A 14,913-nucleotide genomic window follows, 5' to 3' on the forward strand; every position below is an offset into this window, starting at 1 on the left:
GCCAATTTACTAAACTGGGCCCGGTTTGAGCTTTAAGTACGGCCCAATGATCTAGGGGAGGGCCTAATATGATTTATCATTCCTAATGCAATGAGGAATGGTTTTGGTCTTCTAGAACATTCTAGAAGGTTTTTATCATTCTTAATTCAATTAGGATTCTTCAGAGTTTTAATCAAGATCGAATAGCATTTTCGACTGAAATTATATTATTTTATCTTCCAGTACGGGAAATTTATCGGATTTTCGAAAACGCGTTGAAATCCAATTTGGCGTCCAACTCCAGGCCTTGGCGCTTGGAATCAAAATTGGCGTCAGACGCCAGCCATTGGCGCCTGGCGCTAGCCACTCAATGAACCAGGGCTGGCGCCAATGTGTTTTTGCGGTCTTCAGACTCTGTTTTGATAAATTATCTTTTTTGGATGATTTTCTCTATAAATATCGTATCAAAAACTCCGTTTTCATGGATCGTCTACATCTATCATCCACCAATTCTCTTTATTCTTAAGTCTTCATCAACTATCTTCATCATTCACCAATTAGCATTTATCTACAGTCAAATAATTCTTTTCATTCATCTCTTTTCATCAACTTTCATCAACATTCTCTTCTTTCTTTTCTTTCTTGCTTTAATACAAAATTCCGCATTCACAAGGTCTTGAAACACCTAGCCATATTCGAAGTTGTCTTCGCCCTAGACGTGAAAGGTTTTAATTTCTGAGGGTTTGGTCCCAAATCTCTCTTTCAATTATTTAATTTAATTGTTTTGATTATTATTTTCCTTGAAGTTACTAACGTGTGTATTTTGTTATTAGAAAGAGGTACGAGGCATCCAAGTAAGTGCCTTAATTGATTAATTGATATTATGATGTAGATATCATGCTTAGATTGTTATTTTGATTCCTAGTATCATGTCTAGGATAACTTTTAATATTAAGTATGATTAAAAGTACGATGCTTCCTATATTCTTCCTAATGTTAATTCATGTTAGTATCATGTTAGGGCTAAAGATTTGATTTTTATTGCTTAGTGACATGCTAGGGTTTGTTATTAATCTTGTTAGTATCATGCCTAGGATCTTGCTATGCTTTAACATGATTATGATTATGATTGATTATTATTAATGATATTTATTATTTATTATGTTGCTTGATGCTCATTATTTATTGCTTGATCACACCTTTTATTGCATGTTTAAAGGGAATTGGTACTTGCAACCACGCTTAATAAGATATTTAATAATCTTGTTAGGGTTAATTGTGATTATAATTCAAGTGATCGCCAATAATAGTTTATTTGTGCATTAAATTCAACCAACATAGTTTAAACAGGTTTAGGGTTAATCCTACTGATTGTATGTTAATTAGAAAGCGCACATGAATACGAGCAGAATAAAGTAGAGGCCTATTATTAGGGCAGGCTCAATCTCTTTTAGGTTGGGTTTGTACCATCATCCCCGAACTCTTATTTGGTTCATGACCTTATGGAGTTGACGATCTCTTGGATCGTTAAGGGGTGTAACCTTCACCTCGTGAACGGTTTACAAGTTCCTTAAAAACTTGTTGGCGACTCTTTTGCTCTATCTTCTTCCCTTTTGGACGCCACCGTACTTTAGTGTATGATCACAGTGGAGTTCAAGCTAGTGGGATTTTTAAAGGCTTGAAATTATTCCCTACAGTTTTTGGCGACTCCACTGGGGAGGATTTCTATTTTAATTCCTGAATTTGTTTCGGCAATGATTTAGAATGAGTGGATGAGACTCGAAAAGTTCTAAGTATTTCATGTGCGTAATTTTGATTAACATTATTGTCATATGCATAAAAAGGTTCTCATTGGAAAGACCATCCGTAATGAGTAAAAAACATAGGATTTTACACGTAGGAAATTTGAGAAATGTTTTTCACATCTAGGACTGAAATAACACCGCGCGAAACTGGATGATTTTATTGAGCACAGAAAGCTGCTAAGGCATGTGGGAAGTAGCGTCAGGGGCCAGAGCTTGGCGCCAACATTTTAGTCGTAGCGCCAGATGCCAGTATTGGCGCTAGGCGTTACAGCTAAAAGTTGGCGCCAGTCTCTGTTTGCTGGCGCCAATTTCCCCCAATACCGAGCCAGAAATATGCGTTCTAATTTCGACCGGTTTTTCATATTGTTTGCTCGATCCTACTTCCTGATTGAATTTTTTCTCACTTTTCTGAAACCCATATGTGTTCTACATATGGACATAACCCTCTGGGAATTCATGCTCTATCTACCCGATTGAACGCTCCTGGCAACAAAGGGTACATCTGAGAGGTTGAATTCACCAAACCATGGAAGCGAGTTTTTTCTAAAAACTCGCGGTGTCCTATCCACACGCGTTAACCCTTCACGGTTAGGCTTCTACGCGGTGCATCTGGACAATTAACCATGGACCCTATTTGACCAAACCATATCCTGAACTTTAGAGAACTAGAGCCATGGTTAGGTTGCGAACTCATTGCATCATATTGTGCCTACTTGACTAATTGTGCATTATTTGTTGTGCATAAATATTCTATGTTCCTCTTAACCGTTTGTTGATTTGTGTTGAGATTATAATTAATGACTTAAAGAACTTTTCCTAATTAATTAATTAATTATTTAATTTGAGTCAATAAAGTTTTTTCTTCTTTTAATCGGAATCGACCTAGTACGACTTTAGGCATACCCCAGTTGACTAATAATACCGAAAACAGTCCCAAACCGAGGCTCCAATATTGGTGCCAAAATCTGAGCTGTAGCGCCACTGTATGGTGTGTAGCGCCAGACATTTACTAAAAAGTCTGGCACCAATCACCATATTGTGACGCCAGTCTTATCGCTTGGCCGACAGTTCGGATTATTTGTCGAGTCATCACCTAATGTCTAATTAACCAGTTTGCTAATTAATTCGGTTATTTCCGCTGTCAATAACACCTTGTGAGGTCATTAATCGAGTCTTGGTCACATAGTCTAGCCACATGGTCATGACACGAGTCTTAACATGTCACCTACACTCACTAGTCTTAGCACACACTTTGAGTACACATCACCATGGCCATGTCTTAGGTTCATGCATAAGTCGGTCTTTTCCGTCATTTGAGTTAGGGTACATTCTACTCCTAATTCTTCATATCCCTCCATCTAAATCTTTCTTCACATTCTTCCATCTTTCTTCACCTCCTCCATCCATTACATGTTGAATAAAGTTTGAGTCAAATAATTAACAATAAGTATCCCCAAATTCCTTTTCCACAGTACTTGGTCGAGGAGAGAAGGGCGATTAATCAAGGACAACCTCTTTATTCAAGTCTCGCTTTTTGATAAACCGATTCGTCAAAAGAGGAAGGCTAAGAAGATAATGGCAACTCAAGAAGAAGTCAATGAGCTTAGGAACCAATTGGTTACCATGACTGAAACATTGAAGCTCCTCACACTTAAGGTCGATGATCCCGTGAAGCAACAACGGATGGATCTCATGCAAGAGAGTCTAAGCAAGCTATCTAGTGACTATAAATTTCAGGGCATGATTTCGCAAGGGGTCTCGCTGGACAAGGAACTTCTTCTGCAGAAGTTCAATGCCAACGACATCCCAAAATTCAAGGCAACAGATAATCCTTACTTCCATCTAAGAGCTTTTGAAACTATAATGACCATTAAGGGTATCGATAAGAAGGTTTTCCCCTCTCTGTTCCCACTATCTCTTGAAACCGTTTGCCAACAATGGTTCTTCTCCCTTGACAAGGAGAAAACCTCTACCTGTGAATCGATAGCAAACGCTTTCGTTGATAGGTACAAGTGCAATATCCAAGTTGAAACCGATCATAGACAACTTGAGATGCTAAGACAAAAAGAAAATGAAGGCTTTACTTCTTTCTTTAATAAATGGAGGGAAACTTCCGCCAAGATGATTGAGGTCCCCACCGAAAAGGAATCTGTGAGGATGTTTATCAAGAATCTCCAAGAAAAGTATTCGAAGCACCTAAAATATCAACACAATTTGAATACTTTCAAGGCCGTTTATGACATCGGAATTGAAATCGAAGATGACCTTGCAAAGCAAAAAGCTACTAACAATAGTAACCACGGTGGCTGGAAAGGAAAGAAGAACGACAATCCTTCTTCTTCCGAAAACGCCCACTCTAGTAACAATGTTAGTACCTTTGATCTCAGTGAAGTTTTAGCCATGGATAACCAAGGATCTAAGAAGCAACTAAGGAAAGACTTCACCCCCATTGGGATGAGCTACGATACTGCCTTCGATCGACTCCATGCCAAAGGACTCATTACTCCCATTGGACCTATTCAAGATCCCGCACCTGAAAAGAGATTGCCTAGTTGGAATCCAGACGAACACTGCAAGTACCATCAAGGTAGGGGTCATACTACTGAGAGCTGTTGGAAGCTAAAGGAGGCTATCCAACATTTGATTGATAATAACAAGCTTCTCATGCCTCCAGTTAACAAGAAGAGCGAGTGATGATAAAGCAAACAACACAAGACAAGAGGCGAGCTTCAACGACAAGATTTCATGGCCTCTTTTTCTATTTCTTTTTCATCTTTTCTTTCCCCAATAAGTCTAGCATAGGCACCTTTTCTTTTCCTTTAGATTAATTTTGTAGATTTTTCCTTTTTCCCTTAATAAAACGAGCATTTAATTCCTTGCATATGATCATTTCATTACATTGCATTCAAAAAAAAAAAAAAAAATCCATGTCGAGCTAAGCACAAGGTATACCAATGATTTGAGGCACCCTTTGTAGCCACATCATATCTCCTTTCGCCTTTCAATTTACATATCCTTTCTTCATAAACCACTTTGAGCCTCGTCTAACGATAGACCCTTCTTTTTTCAACCTACATCTACCTAACCTTGGGATGGGATGGCGTGCAACTTATGCAATTCTAAAGAGAGCTTGAGCAAATTCAAAAGAAAGCAATAGCAAAAAATAAGCAATAATAAAAAAAACCAAAACAAGTGTACAAAAGGGTAAGTGTTCCAATGTCTTTGATATGAAAATATCTTCGATAAGAACACGTCTCAGATTGCGTCTCTTATCGAGTGCTCGGTACCGTGCCTGAGAAACATGAATGCCAAGTGAGTGATAGACCGCATGATCGGGATTGCCCACACTTATAAAAATAAAATAAATGCTAAAGCAAAAAGAGCTAAAAAGAGTAGAAAATCAAGCATAAATACAAAGATTCAAAAGCAAGGTTGCACACCTTGGGGGCTTATCTAGGGTCTTGAGCCTTTATCCCCTTCTTCTTTAGCCTTTAGCCTAACCACTTTACAACCCTTAAAGGACCTTTTTGAGGTATACACACACTTGTGCGAGGTTTGGCTAGAGCTACGTTCGGCCTGATTCCTAACGGATACGTAGGCAACCTCACATCGAGGTGCGGCCGTAATAAACATGCATTCATATTCACATTCACACACTTGCACCATGATCATATCAAGGAATTTCCTATTCGTTTAGAGCTAGACTTGGGGGCTTGATCCCTACATTATTAGATTACCTAGCCTAAGAGTCACCACCATTTGACTCTTTTCAATAATATGTTTTTCCACACACTTAGCTCTTGCGGCCTAGCTTTAGTGTCACTTTCACACACTACACACATACATGACCGAATATATTTTCCTTAGGGACCCTTTGTCATGAAATCTTAACGCTGAAGCATGCTTCGTCAAAATCACTCATCAATCATAATCATCATTGCATCACAAAGTACGAAGTGCTTAGCCTCCGTGCCTAAGTTACCCAAATACTTTCATCATGGAGTCAACAGTTGAGATGGCCTAGGATGGATTAATCCTTGAACCTTGAGAGATAGTATCAAATGAAATTTGACTAAGCTCATTCAACATGCATCTTCAAACTTTTGATTTTATTTTTCGCGTCTTTCTTTTTCGGGAGAAAGTCGGTACCCTCCACAAAAATGACGGAAAATTTTTGCTTTTCTGCATTTTCGAGTCAACACAATGCACACACAAGTCATGTACACATTGAGTCATGTCGTGCCATATCACTTTGATTTGAGTCTAACACATGTGTCATTACACTTCGAGTCGAGTCAACCTCGAGTCAGTCAATCACATGAATCAAGTTTATACCTTGAGTCGTGTCTAGTCAATGAGTCAAGCAACGTTAAGCCTTAGGTCAACCCTAAGATGATTAAAGAGATTGGCAAAGTTCTATGGTCAAAATAAACACAGGTGCAGCAGAACAGGGAAGACCCTATCACAGCGTTCGGCGACAGAGTCAATTCTTGGCGCCAGAGATATTTCAGCAGCGACAGAGTTCGAAGCCTCTCCAAAAGTAAATAAGTGATCGACTTGATGAAAGATCATCTCACTTAGCTTAAAGCGCCTAGGCATTGGCTCAAAAGCAGAAAAGGCACCGACGTATAGGTTCAAAGCAACGAAAGCGCCGACGTACAGGCATAGCGGAAGCAAAGTTCGAGCAAGCTTTAAAGATCGACAAGTGTTGGCCTTCGGTAATTTTCTTTGGAATATTATCGCAACAATTGAGGATGACTTCAAGTAAAGTTATTTTCGACGGCATTCGCTAAGATTGTGGAGGTTGTCACCAAAGATTTGAGAAGATAGCACGAGATGGGCGGTCTTCGACGGCATTCGCTAAGATTGTGGAGGTTGTCACCCAAGATTTGAGAAGATAGCACGAGATGGGCAGTCTTCGACGACTTTTGCTATCATTGGAAAGGTTGTCACTATGATTCAAGAAAAGGCTCAAGATGTAGCAACATTGATTGACGGCGTTCCCTAGATTGTGGAAGATCGTCAAAACAAACAGCAAGATGGCGTTCCCTAGATTGTGGAGGGTTGTCACAAAAAAACTGAGGATTGTTTCAAGAGAAATAATCTTTGATGGTATTCCCTTGGACGTGGAATATTATCAATGCAGAGGGGGATAGTTTCGGGCGAAGCAATCTTCTAATTTGGAAGCAGTTACGGGCGTAGCGGTTTTCAAGCGGGATGGCATTCTCTAGCTTGCAGGAGGTCATCAAAAACAATAAAGCAGCAACAATCGGTTACTTTTAGAGACGTGTACTCGACGGTGCAAGATACGCGTTTCTTAACTCTTTTATCTGTTTAACTAACATTGTTTTGCAGGTATCGGCGTTACAAGAGTGATTTAGGATCGCAGAACGTTCTGAATCATTCTCCGTCCCTACCGATACTTTGGCTTTCGTTTTCGAAACTTGCGTTTCTCCAAACTCAGTCAAAGTGGGGGCTTCTGTAGACACCCATTTGTGTCTCCCCAAAACCAAACCCAGTGATGAGTGTCTTTCACGTCGAATCATAATCGAATGAAACGAAAGTGTGGAAAGGTCTAGTGTTGCGGAAAGTTTTATTTCTTTTCTCTTTTTTCTGTTTTTGAAAACTTTATTTTAAGAAAACAGCTAATCCAGTTTGGTTGGTCCATGATATGGGTCCAATAGTGGTGTAGTTGGATGGGGCTAGCAAAGACCTTTCCAACGATATATTATAAGCCCAATTCCGATGAATATTGAGGAATTTATGGCCAATTTACTAAACTGGGCCCGGTTTGAGCTTTAAGTACGGCCCAATGATCTAGGGGAGGGCCTAATATGATTTATCATTCCTAATGCAATGAGGAATGGTTTTGGTCTTCTAGAACATTCTAGAAGGTTTTTATCATTCTTAATTCAATTAGGATTCTTCAGAGTTTTAATCAAGATCGAATAGCATTTTCGACTGAAATTATATTATTTTATCTTCCAGTACGGGAAATTTATCGGATTTTCGAAAACGCGTTGAAATCCAATTTGGCGTCCAACTCCAGGCCTTGGCGCTTGGAATCAAAATTGGCGTCAGACGCCAGCCATTGGCGCCTGGCGCTAGCCACTCAATGAACCAGGGCTGGCGCCAATGTGTTTTTGCGGTCTTCAGAATCTGTTTTGATAAATTATCTTTTTTGGATGATTTTCTCTATAAATATCGTATCAAAAACTCCGTTTTCATGGATCGTCTACATCTATCATCCACCAATTCTCTTTATTCTTAAGTCTTCATCAACTATCTTCATCATTCACCAATTAGCATTTATCTACAGTCAAATAATTCTTTTCATTCATCTCTTTTCATCAACTTTCATCAACATTCTCTTCTTTCTTTTCTTTCTTTCTTTAATACAAAATTCCGCATTCACAAGGTCTTGAAACACCTAGCCATATTCGAAGTTGTCTTCGCCCTAGACGTGAAAGGTTTTAATTTCTGAGGGTTTGGTCCCAAATCTCTCTTTCAATTATTTAATTTAATTGTTTTGATTATTATTTTCCTTGAAGTTACTAACGTGTGTATTTTGTTATTAGAAAGAGGTACGAGGCATCCAAGTAAGTGCCTTAATTGATTAATTGATATTATGATGTAGATATCATGCTTAGATTGTTATTTTGATTCCTAGTATCATGTCTAGGATAACTTTTAATATTAAGTATGATTAAAAGTACGATGCTTCCTATATTCTTCCTAATGTTAATTCATGTTAGTATCATGTTAGGGCTAAAGATTTGATTTTTATTGCTTAGTGACATGCTAGGGTTTGTTATTAATCTTGTTAGTATCATGCCTAGGATCTTGCTATGCTTTAACATGATTATGATTATGATTGATTATTATTAATGATATTTATTATTTATTATGTTGCTTGATGCTCATTATTTATTGCTTGATCACACCTTTTATTGCATGTTTAAAGGGAATTGGTACTTGCAACCACGCTTAATAAGATATTTAATAATCTTGTTAGGGTTAATTGTGATTATAATTCAAGTGATCGCCAATAATAGTTTACTTGTGCATTAAATTCAACCAACATAGTTTAAACAGGTTTAGGGTTAATCCTATTGATTGTATGTTATTCTCTTTTAGGTTGGATTTGTACCATCATCCCCGAACCCTTATTTGGTTCATGACCTTATGGAGTTGACGATCTCTTGGATCGTTAAGGGGTGTAACCTTCACCTCGTGAACGGTTTACAAGTTCCTTAAAAACTTGTTGGCGACTCTTTTGCTCTATCTTCTTCCTTTTTGGACGCCACCGTACTTTAGTGTATGATCACAGTGGGGTTCAAGCTAGTGGGATTTTTAAAGGCTTGAAATTATTCCCTACAACTTGTACCACAACAAACACTCTAAAAACTTAGATTAATAAGCATGGAAAATTAATCCTCCGTAGGTACGTAGTATGTATGTTTTACAAATTAATTTATGCATTTTGTAAATTAATATAATACAGTGCTTTCCCATAAAAAGCTGCAATACTATCTTAAATAACAACTAACCCAATTAACAACTACAACAGTATTTTATGACATTTTGGATACCAACAAACTATCAAGGTGGTATAAACCAAACACATGTAATGTAGATTAATAAAATATGATGTTCAACTGTCGTTCAAGATTCCAAGCCCATACTTGTGATACGGAATGGACAACGCCGCCCTTGAGATGACACATTTGTGCTCTTTAAGACCATCCATTCACAGTACCATGCTTTAGTGCTATTGTCGTACTGGTTGGAAATAAACATCTTGTTCGGAATCAAACTTTCCCACGATGTGCCAAGTGAGGCCTTTATTTCTCGGCCTGAACTTAAATGCTTACGGCCACTCCGGTAGCCTGGTTGTCAAAAAAAATCAATAACCTCATTAACCACAATAAACGCAAGATTATATTTACTTGCTATTTCTTTCATTTTCCTTGCTACAGCCTGAACATATACGCTATTGAATTAAGAACAACAACACGTGTGTGCCTGCATCTTTCATGGGAGTTTACCACCATCAACTCAACTTGGTTTAGAACCAGAAACATCTGTTCGACATTATCAATTTTTTTAACATGAACCAAGCTCAGTGGGTCCTCATCAATACATTGGGAAGGGCACAAATGCACACTAAGATTGTGTAGTCGTTGAGCCGGGAAAACCGCACATGCTTGGATGTATATCGATGACCCATAGAGACCACCATCCCCCGATACAAAAGACACGTCATCAACATCTGCAGACATATCTAGGTTTTTCCCACCCCAGATTCATCGAATATTTCTGTCACTTCACCAGTTAAATTCCGCCATCAAGCATCATGTCGGTTTTTTCACATTTAGTTCGACATTTTTGTTTCACCATGTTTGTAAAACTACAATCTTGAGTGGAAACCTATATTCTTCAGTGGAATAAGGTCAATAATGTATATGCATACCATATTTATAACATATCTTTAGGTGGATATGTGAAGAGAATATTATTGGATTACATTATCCATAGTACACTTTTTTTTTGGATTATAATAAGTCACATTGCACCATTTACACTCTTATAGGTATGTTAAGTAGCTTAGGGTACCATTATGACTGATATTGGTAGAAACCATTTCGGCAAATGGTACCGTCCGGACTCTTAATGGTATGAACATAGGATACCATTCTGATTGATATTGATATAAAAATGTAGTACCATTCTGATCCACTGGTATGTGCCATAACACAATGATACCATTATGACACATATTCATATGTTAGTCTGCATCTCACTACATGAATTATATACTTAGTTAATTATTGAATTAATTGTATGTGCCATAACACAATGAGTTAGTTGTACAAATCAGTTAATTATTGAATGATTTAAATCCTGTTGCAAATGATGTATGGACAGGCTAGTGGGAAACTCGTTGCTGAATACATGGCCTTGAGGAGGGAAATGTAGTTGCCCCTGGTACGCGTTGTTGGCGAAATACCTTACGGCATCACTGTGCTCGTTGTTCATGTGAATTCCACCTGCTAAAATCCTTTCGTTCACTACTAGAAAACAACTCATCTCCGACGGAAAATTTCCATCGGAAACACCTTGAAATCTGTCAGAAAAGGGGTTTCCGACGGAATTTCGTCGGAAGTGGTTGTCGGAAACCGCTTGGTAGGAAAACCACCTTTTCCACCAAAATTCCATTAGAAAAGTGTTTGCGACGGAATTTTTCGTCATATGAGGTTCTCATGCACCGAAAAAATCCGTCGGAAATTTCCGACGGAATAGTAAAATCCGTCGGAAAGTAATTTTCTGGAATTAAAAAAAATGTCGCGCCACCACCGGCGCTGCGTATCACCACCTCCACCACCCCCAGCCCCTCCACTCCACCAGCCCCTTCACCCTAATCCCCCACCCCACCAGTCCCTCAATGCTAATCCCCCACCCCACCAGCCCCTCCACCCTAATCCCCCACCCGACCAGTCCCTCCACCCTAATCCCCCACCCCACTAGCTTGTAACCCCACTAGCCCCTACACCCCCACCAAACCCACTACCCCACTTCACCTAACCCACACCCAAACCTAAACCCAGATCTACCCTAATCGACCAAACCAACTAAATCGACCCAAAATCACACACCCAAACCACCCGAACACACCCAACCACACACCCAAACCACCCAAACGACCAGCCAACAACCGTTTTTTTTTTTTTAAATTAAAAAGTCGTAAAACATACCTTATTACCTGAATTTGGCTTTTAATTCTTGAATTTGGTTTAAATAGGCCAAATTCGACCATGAAAAGTCTAGATATACACTTTTCATGGTCGAATTTAACCAAAGAAACCATTAAATTCAACCAAGCAAAACACCAAGACAGAATATGAGGAAAGAGATGAAAGAAGGAGAAGATGGATGAGGAGAGAGGAAGAGAAGAAGAACAAGAAGGGGCGGAGGAGAGAGAAGCGGAGGAGAAAGAGGCAGAAAGAGAGAGAAAGAGAAGGGGAGAAGGGCGGATAAGAGAGAAAGAGAATAGGGGTGGAAAGCATTTAGGGACATTAGGGTCTTAAGAGAATAGATGACCCGTGTTTTATATATATATATAATTATATATTCCGACGGAATATTCCGTCGAAAATTTAACTTTCCGACGAAATTTTCGGTCAGAAAGAGTATTTTTTTCGACGGTTTTTTCGTGTCCGTCAGAAATCAGCCTTTTTCTAGTAGTGGTTGAACGCTGAGGGGCCACTCCCATTTCTTGCAATTGGATATTGGCCCTGGCAGCAAACACATCACGTTAAGGCTTGTTGTTTTTCCTAAAAAAAAAAATTAAACAAAAGGAGAAAGTAATTAGTAATTAGAAATAACAATTAACAGTTAATTGTGAATCAAGCAACAAACTCCCAAAACCCTAATTCTCTCTCTCTCCACTGGGCCCTCTCTCTCTCCTCCCTGTCCGTACGACTCTCCTCCTTGGGTGGCGCGTGTGGTGGTTTCGTGGGTAGTTCGTGGTGTGCTCGTGACTCACATCTCCGTCAAAGGTTGATTGAAGTGTTCGATCATAACTAACTAGCATTAGTGGAGGTTTGATCCGCGCTCGTGGACTTAGTAGAGGAATCACATGTGGGGTTCTTATTCTCCTTATTGCTCTTGCTCAATCATATGTGGAATCACGCTTCAAAGGTATTAATTCTAATTCTTTATGTATTATGCATGATCTTGGGTTTAGGTGCTTATATGAATGTGATTTATGTTTCTGCAATATGTACCTATAAAATCCTACATGTTTTAGTCGGGCTTTACAAAGGGTAGTTATATCCCTTATTTAAGAAATCCCGAAAATGATGAAAACGCGTCTCGCGAAGCTGTGCCCAGGCAGCCAGGGCATCTCCTCCCGGTAGGGCGCGAGAAGCAACTCGACCTTGTGCATTTTCACGTAGACTTTCTTGTGCAGTACCTTGTCTGCCCGGGCTGCCAGGGCAATGCTGCCCGGTCCGGGCGGATGAAGTTTAACTCTCCGCACAATGCTCTTCTATTCTTTTACCTTCACCCTGGCTGCCAGGGCAATGTTGCCCTCTAGGGCGGACACGGGAAAATGCTTCTTTATCTTAATAAGCTATCGTGGCCATCCAAAACAGGTCCAAATCATCCGAAAATCTTCATGTGCCTACAAAATCAATTAAATAGACCAAGCCACACTAGAGAAGAGAATATTAGCAAGAAATAGCTCTGTAGAGCTCAAAAACCATACGAAAATAACTATAAATGAGGGTAAAATATGGTATAGAACGTGTACATCAATCATCCAACCACCTTCATCATTACCTTGCATGTACATCATAACTGGACAATCGCATTTTTTAGTCTTCTTCCTCACCGATGGTTCTTCCTTAACCACAAACCTCTTACTAATGTTACTATTAACCCTCTTTCTGATTGCTGTCTTCCCATAGCACTCACACTTCCATACATAAGTGTGAAATGAATTTGGCTTTCTCGCGTTTTTTTGAGGCTAGCTTCCTACCACCTATATGCACAACACCAAACCCTTCTTGCCTACCATAATCACGATAAAACTTATTCATTTCATCCTAGGTGTCGAACACCATTCCCACTTCTGGTTGAGGTAATACAGTACCTGTACATCTTTCTAACTTCCTCTCTGAACCCACAATACAGTCTTCATTCAAGTCAATAAACTCACTGTCCCTATTGACACGCACGATATATGAGTGACAACCCTTTGCCGGAGGCTCCTTATTCAAGTCAAAAGCCTCCCATCCATCGTCGTTAACAACCCTATGTGTAAATTCATCACTGTCTGTATATGTGCTACTATGTGAACTACAACCTACAGAGTCTCCCTCCATTTCCTGGTCCATTTCCCTGTCCATTTCCTGGAACTCACACTCAATCTGCTTGATGTGGGAACAGAACAACAACAATTAGGGAGATGGAGGGAATTGTCACAACAACAACTAACAACAACTACATGAACAACACTCAAGCTAATTACAAGATCAATGAATCAATAAAACGAGCATGAACCAACACATTATGAGATCCAAATAAACACATCTGTAAGCAACATTCGATTAGGAGAATTACAGCCTCCAACCAAGATTAGAAGGCATATTTCATATTTCAGCCATCAACATTTTCCAATCACATTCCATAATTCATCTTCCATCTTCAATTACAAACAACAACACAATTTACACTAAACAATATTTCAACATTCAATTCAATTGTCCCAAAAACATAAACAAGTTCCAGCAAATGTAAATAATCAATTAAAATAGAACAATTGCATGCCCATTTTCCTCTCACATTCCATAATTCAACTTCAATTATTAATTTATGAATTAACATTACAATTACCTTAATTATTAAAAATTCTGAAATAACATTAATTTACCTCAATTATTTCAATTTCACTATTCACAAAATCACCACCATAATCCATTGTCAACAGCCTACTAAGCTCCCAACCAACTCGTCTCCTTCAGCTGCAACACCAATCAAACTCCAAACTGCACTCCCAATAGCCAGCAATCACCTTCAATTATTTTTTTGGGAAAAAAATCTGGGTGGTGGTCTAAATTGTTGATTTCAGCTTACTAATCAGTGTGTGTATGCTCTTCGCTTATTTTTTTTGGAACAAAATTGGGGAATAGATTACTAATTCCATTATTTAATGGCGCAAAAATTGGGAGGGAAAAAATTGGGGAGATTGTTAGGAAAAAAATTGGGGAAAATTTTGGGGGAAAAAATGTCTCCGCCATGAATTTTGGTCTTCTTTTACATGGAGGTGGATTTCTTAATGACATAGTGAATTCCCCCTTTCTTACATTATTATGCAAGTCCTTTACTTTTAGAGGAATTTTTTTTTTACTCCGTAACTTAGTTGAGTCCTCTTGGCCCTAACTTAGTTGAGGTTAAGAATTTCTGGGAAATGAGGGCATAAGGCGGATACAAAGTGGGGCGGATACAACTTTAAATCCACCCCCACCCATCACCCATGAGCCATGGCGGGTATGATTTTTATCCCTATCTCTACGGCTCTACCCCACCATTGGCTAAACCAAGACCCATTCCCGTCCCATTGGGG

Source organism: Chenopodium quinoa, unplaced genomic scaffold (assembly GCF_001683475.1).
Source record: "Chenopodium quinoa cultivar QQ74 unplaced genomic scaffold, ASM168347v1, whole genome shotgun sequence".
Lineage (NCBI taxonomy): Eukaryota > Viridiplantae > Streptophyta > Magnoliopsida > Caryophyllales > Amaranthaceae > Chenopodium > Chenopodium quinoa.